This window comes from Oncorhynchus nerka, linkage group LG22 (assembly GCF_034236695.1).
Source record: "Oncorhynchus nerka isolate Pitt River linkage group LG22, Oner_Uvic_2.0, whole genome shotgun sequence".
In the NCBI taxonomy this organism is placed as follows: Eukaryota; Metazoa; Chordata; class Actinopteri; order Salmoniformes; family Salmonidae; genus Oncorhynchus; species Oncorhynchus nerka.
In genome coordinates this window covers 20,024,782-20,030,781 of record NC_088417.1, presented here as the reverse complement: position 1 = coordinate 20,030,781, position 6,000 = coordinate 20,024,782, and positions in this window count along the sequence as shown.

Below are 6,000 nucleotides of genomic sequence, written 5' to 3'. Positions count from 1 at the left end.
ACTCATGCATATGGTTGTCATCGGTATACATTGGCACTGACAGTATCATTGGTAATAAAGTGATAGACTTTCTCTCTCTTGTCACTGTCTCAGGCACCATCGTTGCTGTAGTGTTTGTAGTCACTATAGCAGCAGTAGCAACAGCAGCAGGGGTATACATGTATCTTAAAAAAAGAGGTAAGATGGACATCATAATCAGCCTCTACTGAACCATTTAACACCATAATGTCGTGTTTGTACTAGTCAAGGAGATGACAGTGATTGTTGAATTTGATTTTATTATGCAGGCCGGGAAGATACTTTATAAGAAGAGGGCATTTCAGGTACAGTAGGATTGACTATTATGTGTATTTGCATCAAGTGATAGTTTAAAGTGCCAATGTGTAACTTTTTGGGCGACCCGACCAAATTCACATAGTAATGTGAGTTATAGATGTATCATTCTACTTGAAAGCAAGTCTAAGAACAAGTATATATGTTCTATGTGTGCTATTTCTATGCTTCCCATTCTTAAGTTTTGTTTTTGCTTCTTTAACTTTCAGTTTTGTACACCAGCTTCAAACAGCTTAAACAAAAATATTTTGGGTTATGAAAGATATATTTCATAGCGGTTTGGGTGATCTATTAGAGTTTTAGAAACCAGGAAATGGCAGAGCGATTTATGTATAGTGAAACTTTAAGATCTGTTTGGGTGATATATTACACCATGTTCATGTAACTGACTAACAATCCCTCTTGTGTAGTTAATCATCTCAACAAGCCCCTGAATAAACGAGGGGAGGAGAGGAAGACAGAAGGCCAACAAGTAGCGCAGGGTGATGCAGTGACAGAAAATGGAGAATGACTGGGGAGGAAGTGTCTCAGTGTTCTACAGGAAGCGGTTACACTAATTTACTTGGCCTTTTGCTCTTTGGGCAGCATATGTCATTCACCAACTTCTTCCATCAGATTTGGTGTTGAGAGGACGCAGGAGGTGAGGAAATCTAATTGATAATACACTGTGATACCGAGTTTATCTACTGTACCATCACATCTTGATGAGAGAGATGAGAGAGACATTGAGAGAGATGAGAGAGAGAGAGAGAGAGAGAGAGAGAGAGAGAGAGAAGGTCAGAGGCTGAAGTAGGGCTGTTATGGTGACCATATTTCCGGCACACCAGCGGTCCCGAGTCATGACCGCAGTCAAATTCCACGTGGCCGTTTAGTCAAGGTGTTTAGGCTTCTCCAAGCTCTGATGCTGTTGGTCATTAGTAGCCTACCAAACTTGCTAACTGCCTGGCACTCAGCACTCTATTGTCCCTCTAATCACTGTGACATCAATGCAAACATTTTTGAAAATCAAATCAAACACTTCATGAGAGCCCATGTTGCACAACCTTTCTATAAGCTATGCAACTTCATGAGGATCCCATCAGCTTCCTATAAATATATATATTGTTTTTTAAACTGTTGATGCAATATGAAAAAAATGGGTGGAGGAGATGAATCATAAACCCAAATTGAGAACCTTTTGTTTAAGGGTGAATTCGTGTGTGAGATATGTATTATGTATAACCTACCTAAAAGCAAGAGATCGCTATGTGCACAGGTAAGATCAGGGATATTGTCTCTGCATATTAAAACAGGTTAGATCAGGGATATTGTCTCTGCATATTAAAACAGGTAAGATCAGGGATATTGTCTCTGCATATTAAAACAGGTAAGATCAGGGATATTGTCTCTGCATATTAAAACAGGTTAGATCAGGGATATTGTCTCTGCATATTAAAACAGGTAAGATCAGGGATATTGTCTCTGCGTATTGAAACAGGTAAGATCAGGGATATTGTCTCTGCATATTAAAACAGGTAAGATCAGGGATATTGTGTCTGCATATTAAAACAGGTTAGATCAGGGATATTGTCTCTGCGTATTGAAACAGGTTAGATCAGGGATATTGTCTCTGCATATTAAAACAGGTTAGATCAGGGATATTGTCTCTGCATATTAAAACAGGTTAGATCAGGGATATTGTCTCTGCATATTAAAACAGGTTAGATCAGGGATATTGTCTCTGCATATTAAAACAGGTAAGATCAGGGATATTGTCTCTGCGTATTGAAACAGGTTAGATCAGGGATATTGTCTCTGCGTATTAAAACAGGTTAGATCAGGGATATTGTCTCTGCGTATTAAAACAGGTAAGATCAGGGATATTGTCTCTGCATATTAAAACAGGTTAGATCAGGGATATTGTGTCTGCATATTAAAACAGGTTAAATCAGGGATATTGTCTCTGCGTATTAAAACAGGTTAGATCAGGGATATTGTGTCTGCATATTAAAACAGGTTAGATCAGGGATATTGTCTCTGCGTATTAAAACAGGTAAGATCAGGGATATTGTCTCTGCGTATTGAAACAGGTAAGATCAGGGATATTGTCTCTGCGTATTTAGAAATATTGTCAGGTAAGATCAGGGATATTGTCTCTGCGTATTGAAACAGGTAAGATCAGGGATATTGTCTCTGCGTATTAAAACAGGTTAGATCAGGGATATTGTCTCTGCGTATTAAAACAGGTTAGATCAGGGATATTGTGTCTGCGTATTAAAACAGGTTAGATCAGGGATATTGTCTCTGCGTATTAAAACAGGTAAGATCAGGGATATTGTCTCTGCGTATTGAAACAGGTAAGATCAGGGATATTGTCTCTGCGTATTGAAACAGGTAAGATCAGGGATATTGTCTCTGCGTATTGAAACAGGTAAGATCAGGGATATTGTCTCTGCATATTAAAACAGGTAAGATCAGGGATATTGTCTCTGCATATTAAAACAGGTTAGATCAGGGATATTGTGTCTGCATATTAAAACAGGTAAGATCAGGGATATTGTCTCTGCGTATTAAAACAGGTTAGATCAGGGATATTGTCTCTGCATATTAAAACAGGTAAGATCAGGGATATTGTCTCTGCGTATTAAAACAGGTAAGATCAGGGATTAAAAACAGGTAAGATCAGGGATATTGTCTCTGCGTATTAAAACAGGTTAGATCAGGGATATTGTCTCTGCATATTAAAACAGGTTAGATCAGGGATATTGTCTCTGCATATTAAAACAGGTAAGATCAGGGATATTGTCTCTGCATATTAAAACAGGTAAGATCAGGGATATTGTCTCTGCATATTAAAACAGGTAAGATCAGGGATATTGTCTCTGCATATTAAAACAGGTTAGATCAGGTATATTGTCTCTGCGTATTAAAACAGGTTAGATCAGGGATATTGTCTCTGCATATTAAAACAGGTCAGATCAGGGATATTGTGTCTGCATATTAAAACAGGTAAGATCAGGGATATTGTGTCTAGTATTGAAAGACGATGTAACTATTGTGACCTCAAAGAAATACAGAATGAAACTCATGTTATTCTCTATTGCCCTTTGTACCACGATATACGCTTGATCTTATTCCAGAAAGCACACCAGATATACCCTGGCATTATGATCCTGAGCCATGAGGAGAAACTGATTTTTTTTTTGTCCATTGTATATTTCCCTTTGCAGAATATTTAGACAAAGCCTGGAATAAAAGGAAAAATGGCTGTCTATAATTAAATTATAAAAATATTTAGCTTCTATGTGGTAAATGGCACATGTGAATATAGATTGTGTATAGGCTTGTCTCCCACATGAATCTTCTCTTCGTGCCTGACTGCATTCAAATGCCTTCTGTTTCATTTTTCTGTATTTGTTATGTATGTATGTATGTATGTATGTATGTATGTATGTATGTATGTATGTATGTATGTATGTATGTATGTATGTATGTATGTATGTATGTATGTATGTGTCTATATACAGTGTATATGTATGTAATGTATGTATGTATGTATGTATGTATGTATGTATGTATGTATGTATGTATGTATGTATGTATGTATGTATGTATGTATGTGTCTATATACAGTGTGTAAGTATGTATGTATGTATGTGTCTATATACAGTGTGTAAGTGTGTATATATGTATATGTATGTACAATATATTTATTACTGCTCTAGGGATATAATTATTGTTTGGATAACCTTATTTACTATTATGTATTGATTTCTATCTTACATTTTTTCACTCTTTATGCGATGACCACTGATTATCACTGAATTATCTCAGTGAATTATTGTAATGTTTGTTTGTGTCAATTAATCCAATAAGGGATGGGTTGCCAACTGACGATTTGACACGAAAATAAAATGTAATCCATTCATGTCCTTAATTCCTGTCATTCATTCATTCAGTATTCAGACCCTTTGCTATGAGACTCAATTGAGCTCAGGTGCATGCTGTTTCCATTGATCATCCTTGAAATGTTTCTACAACTTGATTGGAGTCCACCTGAGGTAAATTCAATTGATTGGACATGATTTGGAAACCCACACCTGTCTATATAAGGTCCCAGAGTTGACAGTGCATGTCAGAGCCAAAACCAAGCCATGAGATCGAAGGAATTGTCTGTAGAGCTCCGAGACAGGATTGTGTCAAGGCACAGATCTGGGGAAGGGTATAAAAAAAGTTGGTGGTTGAAGATATCCCTCTAGTGGTGTGGGGGCTGTGCTTTGGCAAAGTGGGTGGGGTTATATCCTTCCTGTTTGGCCCTGTCCGGGGGTGTCCTCGGATGGGGCCACAGTGTCTCCTGACCCCTCCTGTCTCAGCCTCCAGTATTTATGCTGCAGTAGTTTATGTGTCGGGGGGCTAGGGTCAGTTTGTTATATCTGGAGTACTTCTCCTGTCCTATTCGGTGTCCTGTGTGAATCTAAGTGTGCGTTTTCTAATTCTCTCCTTCTCTCTTTCTTTCTCTCTCTTGGAGGACCTGAGCCCTAGGACCATGCCCCAGGACTACCTGACATGATGACTCCTTGCTGTCCCCAGTCCACCTGGCTGTGCTGCTGCTCCACTTTCAACTGTTCTGCCTTATTATTATTCGACCATGCTGGTCATTTATGAACATTTGAACATCTTGGCCATGTTCTGTTATAATCTCCACCCAGCACAGCCAGAAGAGGACTTGCCACCCCCACATATGCTCTCTCTAATTCTCTCTTTCTTTCTCTCTCTCGGAGGGCCTGAGCCCTAGGACCCTGCCCCAGGACTACCTGACATGATGACTCCTTGCTGTCCCCAGTCCACCTGACCGTGCTGCTGCTCCAGTTTCAACTGTTCTGCCTTATTATTATTCGACCATGCTGGTCATTTATGAACATTTGAACATCTTGGCCGTGTTCTGTTATAATCTCCACCCGGCACAGCCAGAAGAGGACTGGCCACCCCACATACCCTGGTTCCTCTAGGTTTCTTCCTAGGTTTTGGCCTTCCTAGGGAGTTTTTCCTAGCCACCGTGCTTCTACACCTGCATTGCTTGCTGTTTGGGGTTTTAGGCTGAGTTTCTGTACAGCACTTTGAGATATCAGCTGATGTACGAAGGGCTATATAAATAAATTTGATTTGATTTAAAAAATGTCTGCAGCATTGAAGGTCCCCAAGAACACAGTGGCCTCCATCATTCTTAAATGGAAGAAGTTTGGAACCACCAAGACTCTTCCTAGAGCTGGCCGCCCGGCCAAACTGAGCAATCAGGGGAGAAGGGCCTTGGTCAAGGAGGTGACCAAGAACCCAATGGTCACTCTGATAGATCTCCAGAGTACCTCTGTGGAGATGGGAGAACCTTCCAGAAGAACAGCCATCTCCGCAACACTCTACCAATCAAGCCTTTATGGTAGTGGCCAGACAGAATCCACTCCTCAGTAAAAGGCACATGACCGCCTGCTTAGAGTTTGCCGAAAGGCACCTAAAGGACTCTCAGACCATGAGAAACAAGATTCTCTGGTCTGATGAAACCAATATTGAACTCTTTGGCATGAATGCCAAGAGTCAGGTCTGACGGAAAACTGGTGCCATCCCTACGACGAAGCATTGTGGTGGCAGGGACTGGGAGACTAGTCAGGATCGAGGGAAAGATGAACGGGAGCG